Genomic DNA, 27,342 nt, shown 5'->3' on the forward strand with positions numbered 1-27,342 from the left:
CTGTCCTTTGGCAGCCCCCTCCCCTTGGTCCCTGGGGCTGCTGGGCTCCTTTCACGTGTTGCTTTTGTTTTCCCCGCAGAGAGGTGGAGTTGCCGGGTCACTCCTGATCTCTTACTGTCGTTTTCCCATGGGGTCTTAACCAGGTTCACTAGAGCTCTTCTGTCTCTTCGTCCACACTGGTCATAAATCTGGGGCTTGTCTCACTGGGCTCTGGGCTGTTGCCAGTCTTCAGATGATCCAGCATCTCAAAATGAGGAATGCTTCTCCTGGCATTTCTAACTCCCTCCCATCACCGGCAGCATTGGAAAGGGCAGGGGGGGGGGGATGCGTGCGCTGCGGCAGCTGGCTCTAAAGGCAGTGCTGGGAACCGTGTGTCTGTGAGGCGGCCAGGAGGGCTGGTGAGGTGCAGAGCTCTTGAGGTGCAGGCACCAGTGCTTGGTTGGGTCTGGAGGGTGCCATCATCCCACCCACCTGTCCTGGAGCCTTTGCTGCCGAGAAGCCTCGGCAGCATGAATACCGCGCCAAGGTAAGAGAACAAGGGGCTGGCACTTCTCAGAGCAGAGCTCTGTGCCAGGCGGGCTGGCCTTCCACTGCCATGGCATAGGTGGGCACCGGGGCTGGCGATGCGCCTGTGTTTTGCCAGCGCAGCCAACTCATGCTGTGCTGGGGCCGCAGCTGGCAGGCAAACCCAGAAGTTGCTGTAGCTCTTAGAGGAGCAACGCTGGTGGTTGGCATTGCTCCAAGAGAAGCTGTGTTGTGTATTTGCTCTCCTGGTTTGGGATCAAGGATGATCCCTCAGGACCTTGCTGGCCCAGAGCATCAGGACTGCAGTCCTGTCCCTGGCTGCGCATGTGTGGGATGGTGTTGAAGCCACCAGCATGCCGAGGCTAAGTGTGGCAGCCACCCCATGGGACAGCTGAGGGTCAAGAGCTCACCTCGAGCCAGAATGAGGGATTCCCATGTTCCCTGGTGCCTGGCCCTGTGGGATTTCCAGCAGCTGATCATGGGGCAGATTCTCTAAAATATAGCCAGTGAGTAGCTGATGGTGAGGGACAGGGTTTAAGATCCTTAAGGAGAAGAGAAGTGGGATGGATCTGATGAGCACATCCCCGGGTAGCCAAGTGTCACCTTGAGAGCCCTGTGTGTGTGCAGGCAGGGGCAGGGCAGAGGTGCAGGCATGGCTCCACGGATGGGCAGGCTGCTGGAATTGGGAACGTTCACAGGCAGCTTGTGTGGCTCAGCAGGCTGCATGCTAACCCGCCTCTGCTTGTGCTGTGGAGGGCAATGCTGGCAGAGCTCAGGTCCTCCTGCCTCTCCCCACCAGGACAGCGGTGCAGTGTGGTCCCAAGCCCTTGGTGTGGGGGCTGAGGGCTGGGGGGTCTGTGTGGGAGCGGGCAAGTTGGTGGGCTTGCCAGGGGGCTAGCTCAGGTCTTTGCCACCCTTTTGGTTTCCCATCACTGGCGGCATTGGGAAGGGCAGGGGGGAGGAATGCGTGCACTGCCAGGTGGCTTAGCCCTTTCTGGCCTAAGGTGTGGTCTGTCCCTCTTCCTTCTCCTTGCCCCACCGGGCAGGTGGTGTTGCGGGCAGCGAAGCCAGCCAGTGCTGCCCACAGCTCTCCCGGAGTGATGCCTGACCAGAGCCCAGCAGAAGCAAGACAGGTCTCGCCTTGTTTGTATCTTGGGCCTTCTGTGTGGTGGCATTTTGGTCTTGTAGTACCTTCTACCCTCTGCCAGGGGCTGTGGCACCGGTACACTAGACTGGATCTCCTTCCATGGCTGTGGGCACCACATGTTCCCACTTGCCGTGTGCTGTGGAGTCCTGGGGCAGCTCCTCTTCTGAGCTCTGGAGGTGATGCTCCAAGCTGAGCTACATCTCTCCACTCTGCTCTCAGGAGGAGATCCCATGTGCAATCTGGAGTTGTAGACCTTAAAAGAGCAGAAGCACCAAATTTGTTTTTGCAGTTTATCCAACTTTATTTGCATTTGGCTTCAAATAGCTGCTCCCAGGGAGCTGCCTGCTGCACCAGCTGCTTGTGGTGGAGGCCTGGGAGAGCCTGGAAGAGCTCATCGTGTGGACCACCACTGTCCCTTTATGCTGTGCAGATCTGCTGTCATCTCTCTGATTGATCCCTGCCAGCCTCATGAAGCAGCCCTTTTCCTCCCTTCTTGGAGCTCCTGGGATCTGCTCCGTGGTCTCTCTCCCCCTTGTTCCTCAGGTACCATTTTGCAGCTTTATTTTGGTCACATGGGAGGTGGCTTGTGGAGGTTGTAGCGCTGGTCCCAGAGCTTCCATCGACACAGATCCCACTTCAGGATACCTTCATCCTTCTGTGCTAGAAAGTGCTGGCGTTTCTCCATGCAGCTACTTTCTCCTGGCAAAGCACCAGCTGGATCACCGGGAGAGACACACTGAGGCGTTCCCCGTGCTTCCTCTGTGTGTGCCCCAGCTGGTGGCTGGGTCCCTCTTGCTGGATGTGGAAGCCTCCTGTCACCTCCCTTGGTCTCCCTTCTCCGATGGGGCAGGCTGCCTGTGGAGGTCCTGCAGATGTGCCCCCTCGGTGCCCTGAAAACTCCCCCTGTGCTGGGGATGGAGCCAGGGACCCACAGAGAGCTCACAGGGGCACGGCTGTCACCCTGCAGCTTTTTTTTGTCTCTCTTCCCTCCTACCTACACCCTAGCCCAAGAGCTGTCCTTAGCATCAGTTTGGGCCATGAAAACCAGCCTGGCAGGGGGGTGGGAGGGTTTGGCTCCCACAGCCCATAAGAGCCCAGACTCCACTGAGCCCCTTTTTGTACAAACTCCTTGAAATTGCACTGGGTGATGCCCCGGCAGGACCATGGGGCCATGGGCTGTGGGTAACCAGGTCCAGGAGAGCTGGGCAGACTCTCCTGCCCACCTGGAGGTGGACAGGGGAACAGAGACACCATTTCATCAGCCTCCCACTGGAGCAGAGCCGAGCTGGGGAACCAGCAGCTTGGCAGGCAGGGCTGTAATGTGCCCAGCCCGGGGCTTCGGGGCTGCAGCATGTGGGACCAGCACCACCGTGGTCTCCCCCTGCATGGCTGTCCCACCAGTGGGCTGGTGCTGTGGGGTGGCCAGTGTGGGAGCTGGTGGCACTGGTGGTGTTACATGGCAGAGCACAACCCTGTGTCCTGGGCAGTCCCTTTCTGAAGCAGTACCAGATGCTTTCTGTGCGGTTTTTCCATTTCATTCATTTTAGGGATTAATTAACGTTTCTCCTCCCTTCCTCCTTCTCCCCAGTTACATACAGCTGCACATGGATTTTAGGGTCGTGCTTGTTTACATCAGTTATATTTACATTAATGGCTGTTTAAGGAAAAACAGCAGAAGACCTGTAAAAACAAATGTTCTTTGTGTCCCACAACCAGCACCGCTGCCCTGTTGGGGTGGAGGCTCCTGAGGTGGGTGCCCTGGACAGCCCCTGCTCAGCTGCCGTGGTGGGTATGGAGACCTCTGCCATGGGCATGGGTGGCTTCCAGCATCCATTGGATACTGGCTGCGAGGCATTCTCCGATGCGTGCGAGGAGCAGTGCCCTGAGATGGGTGGGTGGGTTTTGTGGGTTTTGACCCCTTGGTCCTGTGCCCCAGCAGCAGCAGGAGCAGCTGCTGAGCAGCCAGGTTGGCCTCATGTGTTTGCCGGGGATAAATCCCCATCTCAGGGCAGGGCTGCTGCTAAAACCTGCCTCTGCCAGGGCGGGCAGCGGGTTTGTTCTCTTTCATCAGGAGGTTGGATGGGAGAGAGCATTTAAGAAGAAGAAAGAGAAAGGGGAGGGAGGAAGTATAATTATTTTTTCAAATGGCTCTCAGCTGCTGGATGCCTTTAAAGTTCCCTTTGTGTTCCCGCGGGTCAGGCTGGGCAAAGCCTGGCCCGGAGCGGCATGGCGCCGGCTGCCTTTGTCGGCGTGTCTGTGGTCTCGGTTATTAGCCAGGATACCGAGACCCAGAACCTCAGATCTTCTGTGCGGCTGGTGGGAGAAATAAGCAGAGCTGCCTTATCATGCTCATTTAACTGGTTAATACATCTTCAGAGCAAATAATGCAGTCTGTGGGTGAATTGCTTAACCAACCTCATTACTATTGTGCATTTAGCAGCTTGGAGGAAGATAATACCTTTCAGGTTTGACCCAATTTTAGTTTTTGTTGTCATAACCATGGAAAATCGACCTTCAGAGACCCTCAGCAGTGAGCCTGAATAGGAAGTGATTTACAGCAAAAGTGCTGTGTGGAATACTTAATGCACTTGTGCAGAAAAACAGACTGCAACCATCGTCCTGACATCCCTGTCCCCCCTCAGCAGGTGCTGCCCATGCTCATGCTGCCCCGGCTCCTGGGCATGCGCTGCCCGAGTGTGGTTCATGTGGGATGGGGGCCATGGCAGCTCGGCTGTGCTGCTGCTTTGCGTCACCTGCGCGATGCCGTGCTTTCCTCCCCACGGCTCTCCCCAGGTGAGCTGGAGTGGGGCTGGTGTGGCACCCGTTTCCCTGGGTGCGGATGAGCTGCCAGCCATCACCGCTGGTGCCGGTGCTGCTCGCTGGGGCGGTGTGGGTCCCCTGATGCTGGGGCCTGTCACCGCTGCCCATGCCAGAGGAGCAGGGTGCATTGCAAAGCAGTTGTTGGGCTTGGTGGGAGCTGTGCCTCAGCCCCTGGGGTTCCCAGGGCTGCCCCCGGGGAGCTGGCAGCCCTGCGTCAACCCCTGCTCTGACTGCTGCAGGTGGGTGCTGAAGCATCCCGGCTGCTCACAGCCACGATGCTGCCTCCGAGCATCAGGGGACAAATAAAAAGGTAGAGGGTGATGTTCCTAACTGCAAAATTGAAAAAAAAAATTGCAGGAGGGCTGTATAACTGTGAAGCCTGAGGGGGTTGTGCCCCACAGGCTGCCTTCCCGGCTGGTGGGGGAAACTGGGAGTGCCTGATGGATCCCCTCCATCTCCTTCCCACAGCTCCCTTGTGGCACTTTCCAGGACTGTTTTCTTCATCCTTTTGTTCAAGATGGTTTCTCTTTCCGCTTATTGCCTGTCTTTCCCTTCTTTCCTGGCTCTTTTATCTAATAGCAATGCACCTCTAGTACGGCAGGGTGCTTTACTAAGGCTGTGGTAACTCCTTGTTCTCTGGAGCTAGGCTAGGAAAATGCAGATTCTGTGAGCAAGGATGCATCGTGCTCCCGAAGGGCCTGGAGTTGCCTCCGCACTTTGCTCCTAACGAGCACTTCTGGCTCACTCAGCTGGCACCCACTTGCAGCCTGTTTAGGGCTTCTTGAGTGCTGCGGTGCACCCCACGGTGAGCATGCACCCCACAAGCAGTGTGCACCCCACGGGCACCTCTTGGTGCCTGTGCTCTCGGCCTGGCGGGTGCAGCCTGCTGGAGCCCAGCCACGCACGCTGCCGGGCAGCCTGGCCTTGGCTGGACTTTCCTCTCCCCACCACCACTTGCGGGTGCTCGGAGCTGCCAGCCTGTGGCTTTCCTGCAAGTGCCCTTCGTCTGCCCGGTTTGTACCGTGGGAGGCGGTGACAGCCCTGACGCCACACCGGCAGCGTTCCCACGGGTGAGATGTCACCCGCGCCTGGTGGGGGTGGTTCCCATCCCTTTGGTTTTGTCTGTGGCAGGCAGAGACTTTCCCAGCTCCAGCAGCGGGGGTGCGTGGGACCTTCCTCTTGCTCAGATGGGGAGGAGGGTGGCAGGGAGGTGACAAGCCTCCCTCCCCTTTCCCTGAGGCAGCTGAGAGTGTGGCTTCACCACCCAAGTGTGGCTCTGTGCTGCTGCTGCCGCTGCGTGTGGGTGGTCCCCGCGGCGCAGGATGCAGCTGACAGTGGAGCCTGGGGCCAGGGGAGCACAGGGAGCAGGGAATGCCCACAGGGCACTGGCTCCCCCCAGCCCAAAGCACAGCAGGGGCCGCAGCCTGCTCCCACCGGGGGCTGTGGCCAGGAGCTGTGGCTGGTGGGGTCAGGGGTGCTGTGGGGATGCTGCAGCAGGGATGTGCTCTTCTCCTTCCTCTCCCTGGGAGTGTGCTGGAGTGGGGGCATGGGGTGGGCAGCTAGTATTAGATTGCTTTAATTCTGCTGTTTTGCAGCTAAAGGAGAATTTGCTCCCTCAGTGCAAGAGTTGAAACTCTTTAGCCATCCTCTGTGTCACCTCTATGGCCATGGATACCTCCAGGTGTGACGTAAGTGAGACTCGGGGAAAAAAACATCTTCTGTTCAGCATCAAAATCTTATTACCAAGTGCTGTGTTCTGCTGCACAGATACCAGGCTCGGCACAGATAAGTGGGAAATAGCTCCTGATCTGGGCTGGAGCAGGAGCTGTATCTTGGGCTGCACAGGCTCAGAGTGCTGCTTCAGTGCGCTTTTTGCTGAAAGAAAATTCCACTCCCCCCCTGCTCTGCAACCAAGGGAAAAATCACTGCAGGTGTTGGCCTTCGCAGCCCCCCCAGCTGTCCCCTCCAAGGGGGATTTCTCCATCGCCCCACTACTGTGGTGAAGCCTGACTAAGCAGGGCTGGGGCCGTGACCAAGCACCTTCCTGGGAGCATGGGGACAGCGGCAGGGGCTCGGTCTCCTGGAAGTGAGCAGGCTCAGCCCCAGTCCTGCACCCCACTGCAGCAGCAGCCACCGGGCTGGCCCTGGGATTGCGGATGCTGCGGGCAGCTGCCCTTATCATTCTGTCTCCTCCCCGGGGTTCTGCTGGCTTTGATAAAACCTCTTAGCCTTCCATGGGAAGGCTTGTAGATCTAATTGCAATGTTTTATTCTGTAGTAAAAGCCCAGTGGCTCCTGGGGGAGATGCCCCGTAGGGATTGGCAATCAGCTTTCACACCCTCCTGGGGCTGGACCGCTTTCCCTGCCGGGGAGGGGGGGATGTTGCAAGAGCGAGGGATGTTGCTGGGCCCCTGCTGGTCCCACGCCAGCCCTGTCCCCCTGCTCACATGTGGGTTTGCTTTTGAAAATAGAAGGTGCTGAAAAAATATTACTGCATTCAGCTTGTTTTAGGGATGCTGTTGGGTTTTCCCTGTGTTTATTGTCTCCTGCATACGCTGTGTGTGCATGGGGTTTTTTTTGGTCTTGGATAAACCTGGCAAGATGAGTGTGGAAGCTGTAGCTGAATGAGTTTGTGCTGGAAATAAGGTGTTGGGGAGGAAACCTAGGGGTGCTGCCTCTGGTGCTGCCCAGTGCTGGGCTGAGGTTTGAGGAGAGGGCTCTTGCTTGATGAAGCCTCAGGGAAAATGATTGGAGAGTGAAGCTGGGCTCAGGCAGGAGCTGTCATTGCGGGGATTGTTGGGTGAAGTCCTTTGCGCTGTGTGGTGCAGGAACTCAGAGGAGATGACCCTTGTGTTCTTCCCAGCCCTCGTGCCCAGCTCCCTCACAAGCTTAAACACGGCTTGTGCCTCACGTACCTTGCTTTGGGCTGGTTCCCCTGGCGGTGCTGGGCTCGCCGGCTGCCTTTCCCAGGGATGCGGTGTGCCTGACGCTGGCTTGGGCAGCAGCGAGGTGCCCATCCTGGCTGCCTGCTCTGTTCTCTGGCTGGTGGTGCATGCCAGGGCAGCCAGCAAGCGGAGTGGGGGCTGCATTGGGGGTGAGCAGAGGGGAGATGCCTGCATGATGAAGAAGCCCTTTGGGAGCTTTTCTGAAGGTTTCTGGTAACATACAAATAACCCAAGGTGGGTAGAAGAGGGGCTGTGATGGCAACTGCCTTCAGGAGGGGACAGCAAGGGTGCTCCTGCACTGGGGGGGCTAGGGGATCGAGCTGTCACAGATCGACGTTAAAGGGGACTGGGCTGCGGGGTGTGAAGTGCTGAGCTGTGCTCTAGCTCTGTGTGCTTGTGCTAATCAGGAGCAAAGCCTAATGAGCAGGACTAATGAGGCAGAAGGGGAATTCCAGCAAGTTTGGGGAGGCTGGGGAGTTCCTGTGCTGTTCACCGTTTCTCTGGGGGTTTTTCAGTAGTCTCTCCCCAAAAGCAGTGATGAGTGCCTGTCATGGGGATGGTGCCCACTCCTGGCAGCATGCTTGGCATGCCTGGGTTTCACAGCAGAGCCTGATGGCTGCATCCCAGGGCCAGGAGACTGCAGGCACCGGTCCCAGCATGTCTGCGTGCTCCAGCCTGCTCCTGGGGCCTGAGGGACATGTGCCACCAGAGGTGTCCATCCCCATTTGGCAGCCAGGGATGCTGGAGCCTGAAGACAGGAGATGGATGTCACCATGGGGCTAGGAAAGGGTGACAGTGTGGGGCTGAGAGCACCTGCTGATCATCAAGCCTCAAGCTACATGCCTGCCTGCTTTCTGCACCCGATTGAGATGGCCGCAGGAGGTTGCCCACCTGGCACCCCGGCTGTCTCCTCTCTTAGGGGGCCAGGGAGCTGCAGGGACAGATGTGTGCCGTGTTTGGGATCCCTCTGTCCATCTTCTTCTGCATCCTCCCCTGGCCAGCATCTGAGAGCCTCTGTGGGCTGCCCACAGGCTGCTTACTCTTGCTGCTTCCCCAGGGCTGCTGTGCTCCTGCACCACTGGGAAGTGGCATCCCTGCCTGGGCACTGTGCCACTTTGTTTGTGGGGATGCTGCTGGGATGGGTGTTTGGGGGATGATGGTGGCTTCGCATGGCCCCGGCCAGCAGCAGCCCCTGGGGATCACTACAGAACCGGCCTTGGGGGGGGCCCAGCTCCCTTTCTATTTCCCTCTTGGTTTTGGCTGATTTGAAGGCAGGAGGGTGATTCGTGAGCCACACCACTGCGGGCATTTTGGGTTTTTTCTCCTTCCTCTTCTCCTTGCTTTTTAATGAGCCAACCTTGTAGGACCTTGAGAGATGTTCCTGCAGCTTTGCTGTGACTTATCTCCCGGCCTCTGCCCCCTATTCCGCTGAGGGGATAAATCTTGGCTCCTGGTGCAGAGCCGGCATGCCGAGCCCATCCCACCGCATGGTGCAGGCGTCATAACTCACGACGGGTGGGGGGGCTGCCTGGCGGAGGTCATGGGGTGGACATCGCCGCTCTGCGCTGTGATGGATGGGCTGCCCAGGGGGGAGCAGGGAAAAAAGTCCCATTACAATGGGGGACAAGCTGCTAAATTATCTCCCATTCAACCTGGGTGGGGGAAAACCAAAGCAGACCTGCTGAGAGTGACGTGGGACTGCGGGCTGCCTCCGAGGAGCCTTTGCCGGGGGGAATGGTTGGGTTGGTGGGTATTTTTTCCCGTGGGAAGAAGGCTTTGCCTTTCCTTGTCTCCATCCCATGCACTCTGCTGAGGCTAGGGCTTGTGATCCTGGGGGTAGAAGACCAGCCTCAGTGTCCTGCATCGGTGCAGAGACCAGGACATGGTCCCACTGGGGACCCCCGAGTTGAGGAGCCGCTGTGCACCCCTTGCAGCCAAGCCCCATTCCCCAGGGCCAGACACGCTTCCCCCTCTCTGGGGGCTTTGTCAGTGGGCAGGGTCCTGCCTGCCAGGCTGCCTCTGTGCATGCCGGGCAGCTGGGCCACACTCCAAATCTGCTCTCCAGTCGTGAGATAATTGTGCTGTTAAAAGAGTGGGACAAGCAGCGTGTGAGTCCCTGGAAGCTGTGGTGTTCAGAGGCGCTGAGCTCTGCGGCGTCCTCCTCCGTTATTAGCAGCGATGCCTACGCAGGGACAGGACTGGAGCTTTTCCCTCTCTCTTTCAGGCTGAGAAGCTGCTGCTGTGAGACCCCAGCGGCTCTTCCTGACAGCTCTGGGGGGCGAAGGCGAGCGTGAGCTCCTGCCTACGACCGCAGCACAAGGTACCTGCTCTTGGCCTCCAGGTATGTTGCTCTCACTGAGCAGCCCAGGTAGGGGTGTGTGTGGAGAAAGTTTTGGTTGAGGATGAAGCTGCTGCTTCCCACGGGCCATGCCTGGCACACCAGCCCTCGATTCAGCCCATCATGTGCTTTGCACCAGCACTGGGTACACATCCCATGCCCACCCATGGTGGCACAAGTACCTGAGGTCTGGGCTCTCGTGAGATGACCTGCCAAAGGGGAGCATTGTGGGGAGAAGCCACAGCTGCTCTGGTCCCTGTGGGATGGGGACGGGGGTATAGTTCTGCCCCGTGGGCAGGGCTCCCCGCTGCTCTACGGGCATTGGTCCTGCCCATCTCCCTCCTGCTTGCTACAGGAGCATGGGGGTCCCGGAGCACGTGGGACCTTGGTGGTCCCTCTGCACAGGCAGGAGAGCATGCAAGTGTGATGCACGCACAGCCCCTGCAGAGGTACCAGCTCTGGGGAGCTGTGCATTGCTGCCTCGCAGTGCTGCTCGCTGCATGCCAGGTCCTCTGCTCTGCCCCAGTCCCAAGTGCCTGCTCAGAAATCATCAAATAGGGAGTGAGATTTTGAGCATCCTTGTCCCTCGGCTGGGGCAGAGGTCATCCCGAGCAGGGGATTAGAGAAGACTCGCCTCTGCAAGGAGGCTGTGCAGATGGATTTCCCTAGCTGCATTAATCAGTTTGAAGGCAGCAAAGGCAGCTGAGCTCTGTGTATCACCTTGAAGCTTTTTTTTGTCTTTTAGAAAACTTTGGGTGGATGTTATTGCTCATGAAAGCAAGGGGCTGATCATGCTGGGAAGGAGCAGGCGTAGTGTGGGCTGGCACTATTATGCAAGCTTCCCACATGCCGCTCTGCCAGTGCACTCCGTTCCAGAACAACAGCACGCGCCCGCGTGCCAGCCCCGAGCCCACCCCCGGGTCTGCCAGAGCACCGTGGTCCCACTCTGCCCACGTTGCCCTTGCTGTGGGCCCAGCCTGCGCTGCCCGCACCACACTCCTGCAGAGAGACATGAGCCCATCAGGTGGGCACGGACAGCGGGGCGAGGGGGATGCACAGTCTCATCCTGCCCACCTCTGCTGGAGGGTGAAGTCTGAGGCTGTGCCCTGAGCTGGTCGTGGGAAGAGGGTCTGTGTGGGGCTGCCCCACGGCACCGTGGTGTGCCAGAGCTGTCCTGTCACGAGCCCTGTCTGGAGCAGGGGCATAGGGAGTTTCTTCTGGGACCTTGCGGTGTGCTGGGGCACGTATTGGTCTCGGGCTGGGGCTGTGCTGCTTTTCGTGGGGGTTTGGAGTCAGGTTGTTACCTGGTGGTGACGTGCATCATGCCACTGTGTGGGGAGGGAGGAGCCCATCCTGGGGGGATGAACCTTGTCTGGCTGGGCTGGTGCAGCCGTGGCTGCCGGGACCGACTCTGGGCACTGGAGCAGAGGTGGGCTCGCTCATGCTCTTCCCCAGCCAGATTTTCTCCATGCTGCATTCTTCTCTGCCCTTAAACCTCCCTCCTGAGAGCTGTCTCCCTCACTGGGGCCTTGCAGGAAGGCTTTGGGTTGCTGGCTGTGAACTGCAAACGAGGGTGCTGCTGGCATGCACAGGGCTTACTGGGGTGGTAGGGAGTAACCTGGGAGCACAGAAGAACACGCTGATGCAGAACCCCTGCGATGACTTTCCCCATCATCTCCAAAGCCGCCAGACCCCCCCGCCCTGGGAGGAGAGTGCTCCTTAAAGGAAGGCTTGAAGATGAGCAATGGAGAAACATCTGACAGGGGAGCCCTCGAGGCGCTTTTGTTCCAGTGAGTGGGAGTGCGAGATCCGCTCAGACATGAAAGGCTGCGCAGCTCCGTCCCCAAAGTCATGGCGAGGAGGAGGATGGGGGGTGTGCGGCTGCATGGGGAGGTCATCCTGGGAACAACTGGCACCGGGATCCCCACTCCCTCCCTCCCCTCTGAGCAAGTAAATTAGGTCACACTTGAAAGTCAGTTTCTTGGCTGTGGATTTCATTTAGCTTTTCCAGGCTAGTTATCATATAATAAATTCCAGGAGATTTATAGAAAACATGTCCAGGGAGGCTTAGCCAGTGTGTAACAAGATTTGTGCCTATTTCCTGCTGTTGAGCAGCTCCAGTGAGCGCAGTGCTGCCGGCAGTTGCGCAGGCAGGGCTGGCAGCCCCGCGGGAGCTCCCCGGGGAGAGGGGGTTGGCCCCTAGGGCCAGGCGGCCCCAGCTTTGGGGGCTGTCACCCCACGGCTCTGCAGGGCGCAGGAGTGTCCCAGACGCGATGTCCTCTGCCCCAGCTCCCTGACAGCAGCAGCCACTGCCATAAATCACCCAGGAGCGGGTGCATTCCCTGTGGCCGTTCATCACTTGTCTTCTCGCATCGGCTCGATGTGAGCAGTGTCAAGCGGGAGCCCGTCCCGGCGGTGCACGGTGTGCGAGCCGTGGGCAGGCGATGCCGGCAGCAGTGGCAGTGTGAGGATCAGAAGCCCAGGGCTCGGTGCCAGAGGGGAGCAATGTGGGGGACGGGGGGCCACTGGGTGCCTTTCTGCTTGAGGCAGGCAAAGTGTGCGGGACATCCCTGCCAGGGAGGACCTTGTGTCCTCTCTTCCCTTGCTCCCAGGCCACAGGTGGCTGTGAGACAGAGCTAAAATCTGCCACTCTTTGCTCTCCCTGCTGCTGGAGGCGGGTTTCCCACTGCTCTGGGAGAGGCCAGGAAGGGAAAAGCGCTTGGGTTTGTCGTGATTTATGATACTTGCAGCATGCCGGCAGCTAAGCGGCTGGGAGAGTGCTGGCTCGGCACAGAGGGCACTGCCAGCCGTGCTCCCCACTCTGTCTCTCGCTGCTAACGCCGCCCAATTAGTGTCTTATTAGTCACTCCGTGTGTTAAAGCATTAAGAACAATTAAGGGTGAGAAGAGTTTCCAGATGTAGTGGCAAGCACTGGAGCTGGGAGCTGGCAGCTCTGCTGGCTGCTCCCATATGGAAAGGATCTCACGCACAGCAGGGCTTGCTGCAGGATCGTGGGGACCAGCCCGTGGGCACTGGGGCCAGTGTGGGGTCCTGGGGTCACTGAGGTGCGGGGAGCTGGTGGGCAACCCCACTGCGGTGCAGACCTGGGGGCAGCGTCTGCCTCTGCCATCAGCGCTGCAGCCGAAGGCCTTGCAGAGGTGGAATAGAGCCATGGGGTCTGGTGGTGAAATAGCTGTGGGGATGCTCGCAGCCAGGGGCAGCAGCTGGGCACTGCTCCTGTCCCCTTGACAGAGGCGGCCGCGCTGCCCCGAGCGTGGGGGATGCAGCTCCAAGCACCGCTTGAGTGCCTTGGACATGCTCCCTGTTATTAAGTTTGCAAATGAACTCAAGTCAAATATTTATTTATTGGCTGGGCTGGGTGTGAGTCAGAGTCCCTCCGCTCGGCTCCCAGCCGTTGTTGGCAGCCCTGTGCCGCACCGTGCCTTTCCTGGCGAGAAAACGGGGCTGGGAAAGTGCCTGGCTGTGAGCAGCTACGGAAGTGCATCTGGGACACAGCGTGTGGGGGACAACCGCCTCAATAAAGATAGCGCCTGTGTTATGACACTTTGAAGTGCAGCAGAAGTAGCACAAGCAGAGACGAATGTGACTTCAGAGCCTGAGTGCAAGTGACTTCAGCTCCCCATAAATAGTCCCCAGGCGGTGCTGGAGGGAGGAGGCCTGAAGCAGCCAGTTCCTGGGGGCTGTTGTGGTGCTTCTGTGTCTGGTCCCCCTGCACAAGGTAAGTCACACCCCCACCATTGCACCTACCGTCACACCTCACCCCATTGCATTGGAAGGGGCCACCAGCCAGGGGCTGGGGAGGTGGCGGTGGCCTCTGGCAGGCGCAGGCGATGGGCCTGGCTGGGTGCTGTTCCCGTGCCGCTTGCCGGGCACGTACCTCCTCGCTCGTCTGCTGCCCAGGCAGTGACCTGCAACCAGCTTGTTGGCTTGAGCGAATGTATTTTATCTTGGCAGCCTCGGCATGTTTGCCTGCATGGGGTGGTTGTATTTATAGCTGTAGACTCCTCAGCACCAAACCCCTCGCCCTGTGGCTGGGGGCTCTGGGAGGTTTTCCCATCAGCTCCTGGAGGCTTTGGGTGCCCTTGTGGTGTGGAGCCTTTCTGCTCCCCAGGAGGACACCTGAGCCCATGTGCTGATTGCCCAGGGCTGCCTCGCCAGTGCAACAGACTGGGGTGTCTCTGGACTGGGATGCTGCTGTCCTCTCCTCGCTGCAGCTGGGGCTGGGTGAGTGCCGCAAGATGCTGGCATGCAGCCGGGGCAGCGGAGGGGAGGATGGTGGCCTTCAGCATGTTGGAATAATTTCTTTCCTGCTCTCTCCAGGGTGAGGAGCAGTTCTTGGACAGATGGTGTTTTTGAGTGACCTTGTAGCTCTGAGTGATTCCCTTGGCTGCTGAGTAATGGTGGGAGCCGCGGGAAGCGAGCAGCGGTGCTGCAACCTGCTCGTGCTGGTGGGAGTTTGTCAGGGAGCCAGGGCTGGGAAGGGATGTGGGGTGAACCATGGGATGGAGCCAAAGCCCAACAACCATGATGTAATGGCTGCGAGGAAATGAAATGTGCACCATGATCCCCCACTCCCCTTGACCGTGGGAAGAGAGCAGTGTGTCTGGTGAGGCTCTTCTGACGCTTCCTGACAGCTCTTCCATCCCATGCCCCCGTCTCCTTTGCCTTGGCAGTGAAATTGCTCCTCCTCGTTCCTCTTGCTCTTCTTTGGGAAGAGTCTGAGCTTTCTCCGAGAGCTGAGGCAGCAGTGCCTGCGGGCACGGCTGGGGCCAGGTGCTGGGGAAAGCCCTGCGCTGCTGCCATGGCAGGTGCTGCAGGGTGGTGCTGAGCCCTGCGGGAAGAGGGTGAGTGGTGGCACACTGGGTGGGAGGCCGGGTTATGCCTGCGAGGGTTGAGCTGCTTGGTGAGTGCGCTGGGTGCTGCTGGGGATGCTGAGACCCAAGGGCAGGGATGGACAGTGCAGCCCCCCAGCACTGGGGCGGGTCTGCAGCAGCGAGGCAAGCCCCCCCTGCTCTGCTCTGCTCTGCCTTGGCCCCAACCCAGCAGATTAAGGTGGAGCGTGGGATGTACCCGCCGTGAGAAGTGGGGCTCTCCACTCGCCCGGGAGTGCAGTGCAGAGTTCACTGTCCACACCCCCCTCCCCATCAGCGTGGCAGGAGGCTGGGTCTGGCATCACTGCAGCAGAGCAGCAGTGGGCAGAGCTTGCCTGCCCCCAGGTCTGGGGCCATTCAGCCACTGGACCCCCCTGTGGGAGGTCACCCCGACCAGGAGATTTGAGCCCCAAAATCTGCGGGGATGGTGTCTGAAGGTCTGCGTCCACTGTGTGGGTGCTGCCTCTGCAAGCCAGAAGGCGAAGACAGCTGAGAGCGCAGCAGGTAGAAGGGCTTTTGCAGGGTGAAGTTTGCCTCACAGCTACGATCTAGGACTGCCATCCTAAGAGAAATGACCTAAGCATGGGTAGAACAGCACTTCTGAGGGTCATCTTTGCCACTGAAGAAGAGTTGCTCCTGGGAGAGCCTTAGCATGCTCCTTTGACACGCTTGCAGCTACCCACCAGCTGCCTGAAGGCTGCAGCACCAAGAGGTGTCCTATATTGAGGAAGGAACAAGGAGATCTTGGCACCAACCCGGAGCATCATTTGCATTCAGGCGCAGCTCCCTGCTGCGAGGGAGGCGGGGGCCCCGGCAGCACCTCGGGGTGAAGAGCATGGCTGGCACACCAGCTCCAGCTGTTCGAGCATCCCTTGGGACTGCTGTGGAGGGAACTGTGTCTGGGGCTTCACAGTGCTCCAGGTTTCATGTTTTTGTGCTTTTCTGCCTCAACTTTGTGTCCAAGTTTGCCATCCAAGATTTGCACCTCTGCTTCTTCAAAATGGGAGTTGCCATCTCACTTCAGCAGCCTCTGCCTCAGCACCTCCCTTTGCCTCCGAGGGAAGATGCCTCAAGCGTGGTCCCAGCTCAGCTGCTCTTGCAGAGCCAGTGGGCTGCTGGGGCAAGGGGGGACCGTGTCGTGTGTCCCCTGGGGCTGACAGGGGCCGTCAGGAGGAAGCTGCCCACGTCAATACAGCACAGGCTTCTCCAAACCTTTCCGTACAATTCCTGTAACGTATTCTGGTAAACCACAGCGGGGCTATTGCTGTTCCCACCTGTTCCTGTGCACTCCGGGGATGGAGAGCGTCTCATGTCTCCATAGCACAGACCACAAGGACCAGCCTGGGCTGGGCAATTCCCCGCTGGATTCAAGTGGTCTGTCGTAGTGTCCCATGGGATGAAATGCTGCTGGCCCAGCTGGGCCGTGCTCGGGGACTGCATGGAGAGGGCAGCTCCTGCCTGGCAGCCTCTCCAAGCTGGGATGTGGGAGTGTGGCAGGGCAGAGGGGAGCAGTGGGAGTCTCACAGGTCTCAGAGTGCAGCAGGTCGGGGTGTGGGACCCAAAGCTGCTCTGGGGGCAAAGTGCTCCTGCTTCATGTCCAGGTGAGGTGGGAGCATTGCACAGAACAGAAGGATGCATGTACCCTGCAGTGTCTGCAGAGGGGATGGGGACTGTCCTCCCCAGGGTGCCCCGTGCCGGTGGCAACGCTCCCAGGCAGGAGAGCTGCCTGTGAGGACAGGGGTGGCTGTGGGGAGAGGGGTGACTGTGGCCAGAGGGCTCTACCCCGAGGGTGGGAGGAGGGATGGGCCCTACTGGGTCCCCTGCCCCTGGCGCTGCGGGTGCTGCTGGGGAAGGCCGGGTGCTGCTGGGCGCTCACATGTGGTGCATTGCCCACAGCCGCCAGTGCCAGGCTGCCTTGCAGCATCTGAGCAGCTCCAGTTACTTAACATGCAGCAAGTGTTGTACTTGGAGAAATTTAGACGTAATTTTTTTGTGCTTGCATGTAAATGTGGGTAGGTGCTGTCCTGATTGATGGCAATTAGCATTTTCTAACGGTAACAGATGTTCAGATTGCCAGGAGGCTGGTACCTAACGCCCACACTGCCATCTGTTCCACTGGGCACTGCCTGGGGAAGCGACACCAGCGCCGCAGACCTGCGAGTCCTTGGTGGGGTGTATTTAACAGTATTGTGCAAGGGTGTGTGGTTTTGTTTTTTTTTTTCTGGGGGAAAATAATAATAATAAAGACGTTTTCAGGTTTATAAATAGTACACTGTTTATTATGGGATGGAAACTTTCCATCTGATTAGCAGCCTGGATTTCTGCATGGAGTTAGGGAAGCAATCTGGACAGTGCGTGGAGCAGGGGCACCTGTCCTGCGTTTTTCCAGGGCTGCAGTGGGAAGGGGCTCTGGTGCAGCAGCAGGCAGCTGTGGGTGAACCCGCTGTTCACCGCTTGCTCCCCGCAGCAGGCAGTTGCTGCTCTGCGGGGGAAAGGGCTGCTCAGCTGTGAGCCACCGCTTGGCAGTTCCAGTGACAGAAACGGTGAAACATTCGAGTGCCATTTGAGTTTAAAGGCTTGCTTTAGGAAGATGCTCAGATCCCCAAGCCTGGTCCCAGCTGTCCAGGTGGTCCCAGCCACAGCCCCTTTTTCACCTGGATGGTGCCTGTCCCTCCCCATGCACAGCAACCTCCTGATTTCCTTCCTGCCTCCTTTTATTTGCAGTCTTTTACACCCATTTATACTTGTGCCAACTGTCCTTTAGCTTGAGCAGCTCCTCTCCCTCCCCAGTGCCTACTCCCTACTCATATTTACAGAGAAGAAGCCTTGGCTGGACCTGGACAAGCTCCTCTGTCCTTCTGTCATTCCATCCACTCCCTGGAGCAGCTCTCTGTCCCCTGGGCAGCCCTGCCCTGCTCCTCCATCCTGATCCCTCTCACATGTGGTCATCCAGCTGTATGGATCCAGCCCCAGCAGAGCATTGCTCAGCGGCGTGGCTGCTGCCTGCTTTCTCCTGGAAATCTCTTTGCCAGGCAGCCTAGAAACACACTTGCTTTTTTCACAGATGCAGGAGATGTGACTCATAGTCAGCTTGTAACTGAGTAATATACCTAGATGTTTCTCTGTGTGTTTTTCCAGGTTAGAGCAGACGTTCTCGCGTAGTCCTTATGTTCAGCATTTTGAACTTTGGGCTGTTCGGTCGCTCCGGGCTCAAGGTCTGCCAGCCTCCCTGGGCTGAAACCTCTCCTCTTGCACAGCTAATGCCTCCCTTGGCCCTCACTAGCCCAGCTCATTGGGGTGCTGCTGCCGGCCAAGCCACTTGCGTTCCCCTTGTCTGAAGGAAGATACCACCTTTTTCTGGTATGAGCTGCGTTTGGTAAGGCAATGTTACATCTTACCTGTTTGTCAAGTATTTCCACCTTGTTTTCCACTGAGCTGCTGTTCTGCGTGTTGGGGAGGTTGGGGGGCTCTGGGGGTTCTCTCCCTGCCCCTGGCTCCTTTTGTGGCTCCGTGCTGCTCTTTTCCAGTGCTGTGCCCTGTTGCAGCTCAACATGTCTGTGGCTGGGCTGTGAGTTGGGCCAGTTCTGTTGGGTTTCTGGGATGGAGATTTCCTCGTTCCTCTGATCTGAACTCACTGGATGCTTTGAGTTTTGCTCCTGCTTTGGAGACTATAGCTTCAGTTTCTGTTCCTCTGTTCTGTAAAGCAGCCTGCAGACAGCAGTGTGTTGATCACAATCCCTTCTGAAAGCTCAAGCTAATTGTTCAATCAATTTTCAGACAACACCCATGTTAGTTTTATCTCTACTCATCCATGCTGTGTAGCAGCCTCACTTTTTTCTGTATTATCTTTTTATTTACATAACTAATGAACCTTTTACTATTTTGCCAGAGCATCTCATTCAGCACCCCCGGCAATCCTCACTCTGCCCTGTGCTGCCTGGCACACGAGGTTTTCTGTGCTGCTGCTGCTGCCTCCCCCCACCCCCCATCCCTTGCAGGCTCCCTTCGTTCGGGTCAGGCCCCACCAGCCGGGTTATTTACCTGCTCAGTTCTGGGTTTGTTCTCTGGGAGCTTTCTTCCGCTTGCTGAGGACTTTATTTACTTCTCCTGCATTAAATAAAACTCTGCTGGCCTTACAGCTGAAAGGCTGCAGCCTCTTAGGTCCTCTTGTCTTTACTCGTGGAGCTAGCTGTGATGTACAGATATATTTTTGTTTGCTATCGTGACTCAACATGTGGCCATCTGAGCCAAGGTTGTCTTCTGCAGCCATTCCTCCTGTTCCGTGTCTGTGCCAGGCCCTTTGCGTGGCAGGAGGACAGTCTGTGGAAGCCCCACACTGTTCCTGGAGATGTCAGGCTTCCAGAGAGGTGCAGACGATGCCCTTTATTGTAAGCTGCAAACTGCCATCAAGGCATGAAAAAGATTCCTGCTGGAAGTCGTGCACCCGTCAGGGGAGAAGCTGAAATACAAATGGATGCAAAATGATGAAAAACTCGAGAGATGTGGTTTGCAAAATGTTAGTGTCGTTGCTGATTCCTCTCAGAAGGAAGACAGAGTTGCAGGGGCAGGGAGTCTGGTCTAGAGGAACCAGCAGTTCCCCCCGAATCTGTTTGCTCATCTGGGAGAGGCTTCCTTAGCTGGGCTCGGGACATCCCGCTGGCATGTGTGCAGGGCTGATGCAAGGTGCCAGGAGCGAGACCACGCCATGGAGGTCCCCATGTAAATGAAGGAGTTTGTTATTTCCTAGAGGACAAGTCAGCTTGAAAAGGCGCTGGAGGGAAAACAGAAATCTGAGCTCTTTTCCCTTAAATTGTGCCTGATGAGGAGACTGACCCTGGGTGATCTGGCAGGCGGGTGCTTGGTTCCCTGGGGTGTGCCAATGTGGTGTGGGGGCATCCAGAAGGTGATGCGAGGCTTTGGGGAGCTGGCAAGGCGCAAGGTGCTGGGTGCTGTGGCTGGGCAGAGGTGCTGGTCACCGGTGCAGGTGGGGCATGGCTCCCCCTGGCTCTTGCCCGTCCCTTGCCCATCAGTGCGTGACATTCCCCACTGGTTCCTTTGGGTTTTGTCCTTCCTGGGAGAGCTCCTCTGTCTGTAGCATGTCCCAGCTATTTCTGTTATCCTGCTCTCTGCTGTTTGTTGCAATGCTGTAATATGGGTGATACTCCCTGGGAGAGTAGATGGCTGCTGCCTGCCCCTAGCTGCGGGAGGGAGCTGGGAGGCTCTTGGGAGCACTCAGTTGTGTCCCCAACCATGCTGGGCTGGACCAGGTACTCCATGCCCCAGTGCTCGCTGGGGTGGACCGGCAGCAGATGATGCTCTCACCTGGGTCTGGTGGGGCCAGGAGGGATCTGCCCCTGTCACCCCTGGGAGCTGCAGGTGCTAAACCCATGCATGGGGGCCATTGCCTGACACCAGCAGCTGACCCACAGCATCCCTGTGGTGCCACCACGGAGAGGAGCCCTGGTTCTCTCCTCACCTGCGGAGACTGCATCCCCCGGCTGCCCCACGCGGGGCTGGGGCCGTGTAGCACTTTGACTGGCACAAAGTTGTTTCCATGACACATGATTAGCTCTTCCCTGGGCATCATTAACATTTCTCTAAAAAGACCCTGGCATTCTGCCAGCTGCTTTGTAAGCTGCTTCGGAGGGGAGGAAATCAGCTCATCTCCTTGGCAAACTGGGCCAGGGGATGGAAGTTTTCTGATGCAGCTCAGCGTCCAGGGCAGGAACCTGCTCACCGGTGGGAGCAAGTGTTCCCCAGGCCTCACCATGGATTTCCCAGCGCACGACCATTACCCGGCCGTACCGCTAGGCTGCCGGCAGCAAGAGGGGTGGTGATTAAATGACAAAAGGTGAATTATATAGAAAGTGCTTTCCTCCTCTCTGGAGAGCTCCCACGCTTTCTCTGAGGTTTGATTCTGAGGCATTTCTGTATTTTTTCTTTCCCTCTCCCCCTCCCAATTTTCCTTTTAAAAACATGAGTCAATTGTAGTGTGCACAAAGGGGAATACTGGGAGCCTGGGCTGGATGCTGTGAGCTGCAGAGCTCTGCTGAAATAAATCGTGTCCTTGGCACTTGGCTGCTCCAGCTCAGAGAGGCTTTGCTGGGCTTGGGGGAAGCAAGTGAGCCTGGTCCCCCAGTTCAGTGTCTGGGGTTTCCCTCTGATGTGCCCAGCTAGGAAGAGCCTCTACATCATGAGCTGAACCCTTCAGCCTTGCTGAGCCCTGGGACCCCCATTCTGGGCAGCCTTGTGGGGGAACGGTGCTGGCCAGTGCATCGACGGGAGCCGAGGCAGAGCTGTGCTTGCTGTTGCTGGTGTGGCGACGAGAGGCACTGCGGAGGCTTGGGACCCTGGAGAGCCCTGGTGTCCTCTGCTTCCCAGATCCCCCTGGCATCTCCCTGCCACTGCCTGGAGCATGACCCTGCCTCTGCCGACATGATGGGCAGTACCCTTGCACCCCTGGGTGCTGCTGGGGCTGCAGGGGTGAACCAGCAGCAATGTTCTAGCAGCCTATCCTGCTCAGGATTCAGGCTCCACTCTGCATCTCCCTCTCCGCTTTCCTGCCCCGCAGAGCCCGCCATGTCCCCAGACACCAAGGTGGTGTTTTCTCAGGTTGGCAGCCAGGCTGTGCTGCTCTCCGGGCAGGGACAAGCCCTCTGCTTTAGCCCATGTGCTCTCTCCCATCAATACTGACTGGTAGCCAGTACACTCACCCTTTGGCTTTTTTTACATGCCCATATCCAATGTTCATGGCAGTGGGAATGGAGTGAGCCACACCCAGGGAAAGGTGACCCCTGTTACTGATTACTTTTTAAATTCTGGCAGAGCTGGACTCTGGCCCAGTTGTTTCCCCCTCAGAGGCAGAGCTGTGTGTTGGCGGGGGAGGAGAGGCTGGGGGCAGTCGAATAAATCAGGTGATGGATTGACTCAGGGCCAGGTTGGAAAGGTTTATCAGCTGCCATCACCAGGTGCTTCTCTGGCTGCAGCAGCCTGGCTGCTGATGGCAAAGGGGCTGGGGGCTGCACTGGCACAGCCCAGGGAGCGGGTGTACACCCCAGGACCCCGCAGCTACCATGGCTGCAGCCAGTAGCCCGGCAAACTGGCTGTTTGGCACCTGGCAGCACCCCTGCACTGTGGCTGCCGTGTGGCGCTGCCAGGGTTTGGGATCAGCCCTGGAAAGACTCTGGGGCAGCTGGACCAGGTGGGGTGAGGCTCAGCTGCTGCTCGGCACTGGGAAACCCAAAGGCACATCTCTCTCCCCTTTAAATGAGATGTTGGTCCTGGCCAGAGTCAGGCATGGTGTGTGGCAAGGAGGGGGGTCATGGGAAGCACCATGTCAGGCAGAGGAGCCGGTGGGCAGTGGGCAGAGGAGGCAGTGGGCAGCTTTGGGACAAGCCAAAGCCTCACCCTGCTCCAAGTGAGTTCAGACCTCACTGCAGAGCTGGTCCCAGAGTGCCGGGTACTCCACCAGGGATGTGGGCTGGGTACGGGGCGAGGGGCTACAAGTGTGGGCAGGCTTCTCCCACCCTGTCTTTTTTTTTTTTGGTTGGAAAAAAAGTCTGCTTTGCTGTATTTGCCGTTCTTCCCCTCACTTGCTTTACAAATTCACCTGGGAAAACTTACCCAAGTGTTCGCATAGGTGTCACCAGCCCGACAGCTTGTGCTGCTCTAATAAAATGGCTCTGTAGCAGAGGGTTTGATCTATTTTTAAAGCGAGCTCAGCACTGTCTCCTCCCGCCCTCCCACCAGCAGGCTAAACTAAGCCTGAAGGCTCTTGGGAGCACGGCAGCAGTGCAGGGCAGCTCGTGAGCCTGAAGCCTTCGCTCCCCAGGCTGTGCCGGCGGCAGTAGCTGTGGCTGGGGTGGCCGGTCCCAACTCCTGCTCTCCGTGGCCAGGAGATGCTCTGGTGCGACAGGACCAGGGAGCCAGAGAGGGCTCCCTTTGCTGCTTTGTCAGAGAGAGGAGCTCTCTGCATGATTTTTATTCCTTCAAGCAGTGAATGTGCTGTATAAATTAACATACAGAAACTTAGCTCTGCTTGGAAGTTTGGTATTTTCTCCTCGTTTGATGCCCTGTTATTAAAACTCAATTTTCTGCGAATAACGTCCTTTAAATAGAATTCGTCTTCCAGCGATGACTCATATCAAAGCAGCAGCTCCTAGCAGGAGAAGGCAGGCACGAGGGCAGGTCTGGCACTCACAGCCTTGGGAATCCCCATATTGGCTCCTGGTGCTTTGCTGCGCTCAGGGGAAGCTACTCTGGTTCCTCTCCTGCCCATCCCGCATTCTCTGCCTGCTCAGGCTGTCACTGATGCCCAGGGACTGGGTACAGGGATCAGATCCCCCAGAATGGTCTGGGGTGTCCCCTGGACACCAGGGGAGCCTGCAGGCCCATCCCTGCCTGGCCGGGAGTGGCAGGAGGTGACCGTGCTGCCTGTGGCTGCCCACCCACCTGTGCCATGGTGCAGCCCGAGTGGCACCGTGCCGCTGCCTCCTGCCTGCACTGTCTCCTGGTGCTTGTGGTGTTACAGCTGGGGATGGGATGTGCTCCCAGAGCGTGAGGCTGTGGTGAACCAAGGGAGCGATGTATCACCAAGCAGGCTACCTGTGTCCAACCTTGCCAAGTGGTGGCCAGGGGGATCTGGCAGCAGGACGTGGGGCATGATAAAATCTGGCTTTTTCCCTTCTGCATCTGTGCCTGTTCTGTCTGGTACTAGCTCTTTGCTTGCACTGGTCCTCAGTCGTGCTGCTCTGTAGCTGTGCTGTGGGCAGATGTGGCTCCAGGGAAGAGCTAATTATGTGTCATGGAAACAACTTGGTGCCAGTCAAAGTGCTACACAACTGCAACCCTGCGCAGAGCATCCGGGAGGTGCGGTGCTGGGCTACTTGTTATGCAGGCAGATGCAGATGTGCATTGAAGGGACGGTGTTGCTGAGCCGACGTGTACCTGTCTGCAGCTGGTGAGTGCTGGGGGACCAAAGGGAGGCTGGTGGGCTGCAGGGAGCTTCCGCTCGTCTGCCTGGGCAGGCAGGGACTCGGACCAGGCTCTTCTGCACAAGATGGGGACATAGTTTGCACATGGCTGCAGTTTGTTATCAAGTGCCAAACATTTGGCTGGGCCTCCTGGGGAAAGGATCTCTGCCCCTGCAGTGAGATTGATGAAGCTTCTTAGTTTTTCATTTCCCAAAGGGAAGGAAAAGTCCTCTACATGCCATGGTGAAGAAACGCAGGCTAGCAGCATGGTAATGGCTCTGCTCAGTGTGTGGCTGTGTGCAAGCCAGCGTACCCAGACATGGCTGGCCGGTGTCTGCAAGCACAGTAATAATTTATGAATTGTTATTAGAGGTGCCAAAGGGTGGCAGGAGTCCCCTGTGCCCGGGGTGGCTGGCAGACCGAGGGGAAGGCAGGAGTGGTGCAGGTGGGTGAGGGGGATCTCGCAGGTGCTGTTAGTGGGAGCACACCAGTGTTGTGGCTCCTGGCACATGGCGAGACCAGCACTGTGATGTGGAAAGAAAAGGAAAGGGAGGAGATGCGGGCAGGAAGCAGTGATGGGGAGATGTGGGGGACCTGGGGGAGTCCCCTGTCCAGCCCTCGGTAGGGAGCTGTAGCCTGGGCAAGGACTGGGGCAGCCTCAGCTTAAAGGAGCTGCCAGGGGCTGGGTAATGGAAACGTTGCATCAGTGGGGACTGTCCCAATGCCCGTTGGGTTACATCTTCTGGGAAGCAACTGTGTGCCCTGCAGGTCTGTGCCTGCACTGTTGCCCATCCTGCTAATGGGCAGAGTCGCCTGCAGGCTGCTCAAGCACTGTTTGCTTTAGCTCCTTGTTGGTGTAAAACCCTCCATAGATTGGGGAAGGGGAAGAAGGGGAGGGCCGGCTGGCAGAGTAACTCCCATGCCGTGCTGTGCACTGCAGCCATGGTGATGCTCTGTTGTCCATCACTGTGGGGCTGCCGGTGCTGGGCGAGCAGCCTTGGTGCCTGCACTTTGGCAGAGCATCAGGTGTAGCTGGATGAGGGACCCCGTGGCTGTGCCTAGCCCATAATACAGTCTACCATTGCTGAAGACAGCATCTCAAACCTGGTCAGGGCTCCGTGTGCATCTCCTGAGACCCCTGACCAGCGCAGGCTGCAGCAGGTTGTTGCCTGGCTGGAGCAGACAAGAAGTGGCAGGCGGGTGCTGGAGTTAATTGGGAAGGTTGTGGGTGGAAGGAGTGAGTGGCCGGGTGCTCAGGGGCATAGCTCAGCGCCCCATCAGAGCGTGGGCGAGGGGAGCGGGAGGTCAGGTGCTTTGCCAGCCAGCACTGTTTAGCAGCGCAGCGTGTGGGGCGCTCGGGGCTGGGGGAGTGGGCAGAGGGACAGGGGAGGGCGAGAGGTGTCAGGGACAGAAGTAGGTGCGGGAATTGTGTCAGGGAGGGAGGAGGCACCTTTTAGGTGGTTTAGGTGCTTACTGGGGCGGGGGGTCTGTCCAGCAGGCAGGGAGGCAGGACGGATGGTGCAGGGGCTGAAGGGCTCGTGTCCAAAGCTGTTTCACCAGCACTACAGCACATCTGCATCAGGCAATTTCCCCCTGAGGAGGAAGAGGAGGGCACAAGCAAATATTCCAGCACTGGTGGTGTCAGACTGGGGCAGCTCTGAGTGGTCCTGAGGTCCTGCAAAAATGAGTTTTCTCCCACCTCATGCCCTTTCCCTGGGAAGCCACTCGTTCAGGTTCAAAGTTTCCTGCCAGGATTATTATTCTTTCTGGTCTGGCATCTGTTAAGGTGACAGTAGCTAGGGAAAGGGTAGGTATTGGAACAAATTTCTCATAAAAAGTAGCTAAGATGATGAAACCATTACGGTGCCTGCATCCTGCACTCAATCATCGTGACACGCCGGGGGAGAGGTGCACGTGCTGCCGTACACCGAGCTTTCCTGCAGGAGAGTGGGGCCAGCACTGCCTTCCTGCAGCTCCTGTCCCTGGGTGGGCACACGTGCCCCTAGCCATCCCCACTGCCTGTCCCGCAGCCTGGGCTTCCCCGCATCTGCCCAGTTCTCACTGGTGCAACTGCCGGTGTTTAACGAGACAACCTCTCTGGCAGGGTTCAGTTGCCATGGCAGAGCAGGGCGCTCATCTCTGGCAGAGTGACAGCGTGGAGACAACATCCGACAGCTCCGCCATGGGCAGCACCTGCTCCAGGTCTGGCAGGGTCGATGCAAGTCTCTGCAACCATCTATTGGGGATGGGCAGCGGAGAACTGTGCAGGCAGCAGAGCCGCATCAGGCTATCCCGCAGGAGCAGGGTCTGTGCTGAATCCCCAGGGCAATGCTGGCGGGCAGAGTGAGCTGGGGCTGGGGGGCGATGGGGCAACCAGGGAAGAGAAAACAGGGCTGAGTTCTGGATTTCCAGAGTGTTACCTGCTTTTATTAAAAATCAATGATGCACTTGAGCGGTCCCACTTTGTCTCCTTGACAGCCAGGCCACTGCATCAGCTGGGATGCGGGGTCTGGCACTGCTCATGGCTCTTGTTATCATCCTCTTCTCTCTGCTGCTTGCCCCACTCAAAAGCCAGCCAGCCCATCTCCAGCTCCATCAGCACCAAGATTTACGGCCGGTCTCTGCTGATTGCTTGTCTCACTCTTCTCCTGGTTTTATTCCTATGATCTATCATGCCCGGCTGTTGCTGTGCATGTTGTGCAAAGCCAAGGAGTTTGTCAGGCAAACTCCTGCCTCATCGTCGCCAGTTCCTGCAGAGGGAAGCGTGCGTGATGGTGTTAAAATAACAAGGCAGGGTCTCCTTCCCCACCTGCCATGCCAGCTGGGCCCTTCCCCAGTGCCAAGGGGGTTGAGGGTGGCAGTGGCTGGCAGCTGCTGCCCGCAGGACCCCAGGGCTCTCTGCTCCCCAAGCAAGAATTCCTTATTTAATTGGCTTTTTGTATTTCTGGAGGAGCAGGGCTGGTGCATGCGAGCTGCTGTGTTACGGATATGTGGGCAGGCAGCAGCCAGCTGAGCACCTGAGCCTGTGAGACCCCCAGGCAGTGGTGCCCGCGTAGGGGCAGGCACTGGGGATGCTTCAGGGCTCTGTGAGGGCTGGGGCAGCCCTGGGGGGTCAGACTGTGCCATGGGGCTGCCGGTGGCTGGATGCTCCCTCCTGAGAGATGGAGGGGCTGCGGCCGCTCCAGGCACACTGGGCTGTGCCATGTACTGTGCAGTCCGTGCTGCCAGAGTGTGATGCGTCCCTCCTCTGTACCCCTCACCAGGAGCCCCATCAATAAACACAGCATCCAGGGAGCTGCGGGCAGGGTTGGAGCTTGCACTGTGAGGCAGGGGAGGCTGTTCAACCAAGGTCACAGCTATTGCTGGCCAGGACGTATCTTTGTGGGCCACATTGGTTCTTACACATGGCATCTGCCATGCTAAATATGGTGAGAGTCTGTTTGCCGGCCCTGGCTCAGGTCTGGGCGGTCTGTCCGTGTCCAGCCAGGCTCCCCTAGGGCTTTAAATTCTGCAGATGCCTTTTCTTGCAGAGGTGCTGCTCTGGGGACCATAAAGAGCCAAGAGGACTCCAGAAATGGCAGCTTATCTCTAGACCAGGTCTCAGAAATTTTTTTAATCCCTTTTCCACCCCCACAGCCTGCTTCATGCTAGGCTTGAAGTGGTCACCCATGTTAAGTGCTTGCTTCTAGTCTGGGTATTGAGCA

The 27,342-nt window shown here is 57.9% G+C and overlaps 1 protein-coding gene across 11 annotated transcripts in view; it reads left to right on the forward strand.

Moving 5' to 3' along the window:
- Positions 1-27,342, forward strand: part of RBFOX3 (RNA binding fox-1 homolog 3) — a 147,458-nt gene that overhangs the window by 34,662 nt on the left and 85,454 nt on the right. For 7 of the 11 annotated variants that reach the window (XM_080381438.1, XM_080381436.1, XM_080381435.1 and 4 more), the window contains exon 2: positions 9,661-9,777. The exons of the other annotated variants lie outside the window; for them this stretch is intronic. The gene's annotated coding sequence lies outside the window, so the exon portion shown is untranslated. The remainder of the gene's footprint in view (positions 1-9,660; positions 9,778-27,342) is intronic. 11 annotated transcript variants of the gene reach the window in all.

The sequence above is a fragment of the Falco punctatus genome (genome assembly GCF_963210335.1).
Source record: "Falco punctatus genome assembly, chromosome: 1".
Lineage (NCBI taxonomy): Eukaryota > Metazoa > Chordata > Aves > Falconiformes > Falconidae > Falco > Falco punctatus.